Here is a 2,737-nt window from a genome sequence, read left to right as displayed (position 1 = left end):
AGAGGAAAGAAATTTCCTACATGCTAGTTTTGTAGCCTATACTTGGGTATTACACTGCATTGTATAATTCCATCTTGAACAGTTTTTGTCTGAATATTTGGAACTACATTATTATTGCAACTGAAAATCGAGCCTTTAGAATCCTAGGTTAACATTGAGAGAAACTTGAAGGTAAAAGGAGTTTGAAAAGGTTTCCAAATGAATTAGACTAAAATGGCTTCCCTTTTCCAGTCAGGGCAGATCTAAATTGATCTCTTGAATCTAATGTTTGTAACAGTATGAAAAAAAGGAGTGGGATTTATGACAGAAATGCTTGAAAATCAAAGAATTATACTCTATAAATTCTCCTTTTTAAAATTACAGAAAAAAGTTTGCAATATGTTGTAATAAATTTTTAAAACCATTTTAAAAGAAGTATAGACTATCACCTCCACAGTGCTATATCAGGGGAAATAATGCATGTAAAATTAAATAGTTAAAAATGCTGAATATTAATGTAAAACAATGAATTTAGCAGGTATTGACCAGATATTTTTGTTTTTGAAGTTTAAACAAATTGTGGCCTTAAAAAATTCCAAATGAAATTTGAGGCATGAACATGAGTATCCATTTAGAGTAGAAAAGATAAAAACACAAAATTCAATTATAAAAAATATGATAATGCTCATATAATAAAATCCATTAATAAAATGATTTATGTTAATTAAATTCCTGACACACCTTAGCACACAGGATGCTAGCAATGTCCTTGGGAGTCATTTACATCTGGAACACAGCATTATTTTATTACTTATGTCATTGATTTGATCTACATAAATATATTCAATAATATTAAACAAAGTTTTAATTAAATGCCTACATAGCTGGTTCCTGGTAATTACTGTATAGATTCCAATGCAAACAAACACTTGATCCAGTACAATGGAGCTGAAGACAAACTGGAACAAGAGCATGACCTTAATTGAGGATAGATATCATCATGAGGATCAACTTACTCATGGTCATCTTATTACTTACAAATTTATATCACTTTGTGATTGCATCACTAGCACTCCACACAGTTCTTTCAACTGCCATTGAGGGACCAAAAAATATAAACTTCCTTGGTTTCATGTTTTTCTGCTTCTTACTTTAAAAAAATGAAAATAAAAAAGAATCATACAAAAATTGAAGTAAAGCTCTGATGTAATTGGGTAGATAAACTCTAGTATTTCTATATTAAAAATGTACCTGGTTTTGTTATCAGTGGATATATATTATATACTCTATTAAGAACATAATCTATGTCATAAGTACACAATGTGATTTATATGGAACCCTCCTATACTGTTAAAATGGAATTTTATATTTTATTTTAGCTGCAAATTCAGATGTGAGAATTTATTTCCTATATACAAATATAAAAGAGAGTCTACATTATGTCTACAAAAATATACTTTTTAATACAATTTTACATTATATCTAATAACAATCCCTCTGTTATACATTCCTGTAGAGATAACTGAATGTAATGGGCCAATGGAATCTGACAGTGCTGCGTGAATTTTATCTACTGGGAGTCACAAGGCACCCTGAGCTGCAGTCTCCCCTCTTTGGGGTCTTTCTCATGTGGTCACAGTGGTGGCCAACCTGGGCATGATCATCCTGACCAAGGTGGACTTCCGCCTCCACACACATATGTATTTTTTTATCAGACATCTGGCTTTTATTGTCATTTATCCCAAGATGCTGGCAAATTTTGTCATGGATCAAAATACTATTTCTTGTTATGCATGTGCTGCACAGCTGACCTTTTTCCTTTTGTTCATTATCAGTGAATATTTTGCCTTGTCAGCCATGGCCTATGACCACTATGTGGCTATCCGTAACCCTCTGCTCTACAATGTTATCATGATTCAGAGACTTTGTCATGTACTTGTGCGTATCCCCTACCTCTATAGACCTTTTCAATCTCTGATGTTCACCATTAAGATTTTCACATTGACCTTCTGTGGCTCTAATGTCATCAGTCATTTCTACTGTGATGATGTTCCTTTGGTATCTATACTCTGTTCCAATGTGCAAGAAATAGGATTACTCATCGTAATACTTTCAGCATTTAATCTGATTTCCTCCCTTCTATTAATCCTATTATTGTATCTGCTGATACTTATAGCCATATTTCAAATGCATTCAGCTGAGGGCAGGAAAAAAGCATCTTCCACATGTGGTTCTCATCTGACTGTAGTGATTGTGTTCTGTGGGACTCTATATTTATGTATGTGCAGCCTAACTCTGTTCACTCCTTTGAAAGTGACAAAATAATCTCAATGTTTTACACTTTAGTCATCCCTATGCTTAACCCCTTAATCTATAGCTTAAGAAATGAAGAAGTAAAAAATGCCTTCTACAGAGTATTTAAGATTTCCTGATCTTTGTATTTAATATTCAATACATAGTATTGTTCTGGAAAGCTATGACAAAAGCAAATGCCATTTGATAATATTTTTAATAGACAGAATTGCTTTCTCCTTGGCTCCCTAGCAAAGGATTGCCTTTTTTGCTTCCTTAGGACCTCATACTTCCCTGATGTTTTTTACACTCTACTTCTACACATTCTTAAAACATTTTTTTTTCTCAGTTTGTTTTTTTGTTTTGTGTTTAAGGACAAGTACCGGGAAGTGGACTTGGCCTAGCAGCTAGGGCGTCCATCTACCACATGGGAGGTCCGCGGTTCGAACCCCGGGTCTCCTTGACC

At 33.6% G+C, this 2,737-nt stretch overlaps 1 pseudogene; it reads left to right on the top strand.

Annotated features, from left to right (window-relative positions):
• The first annotated feature begins 1,510 nt into the window (after positions 1 to 1,510).
• LOC101421171 (olfactory receptor 8K5-like) lies at positions 1,511 to 2,411 on the top strand (annotated as a pseudogene).
• The last annotated feature ends 326 nt before the right edge of the window (positions 2,412 to 2,737 follow it).

This window comes from Dasypus novemcinctus, chromosome 10 (assembly GCF_030445035.2).
Source record: "Dasypus novemcinctus isolate mDasNov1 chromosome 10, mDasNov1.1.hap2, whole genome shotgun sequence".
In the NCBI taxonomy this organism is placed as follows: Eukaryota; Metazoa; Chordata; class Mammalia; order Cingulata; family Dasypodidae; genus Dasypus; species Dasypus novemcinctus.
The sequence above is the reverse complement of the archived record's forward strand: the minus strand, read 5'-3'. Positions and strand labels throughout refer to the sequence as shown.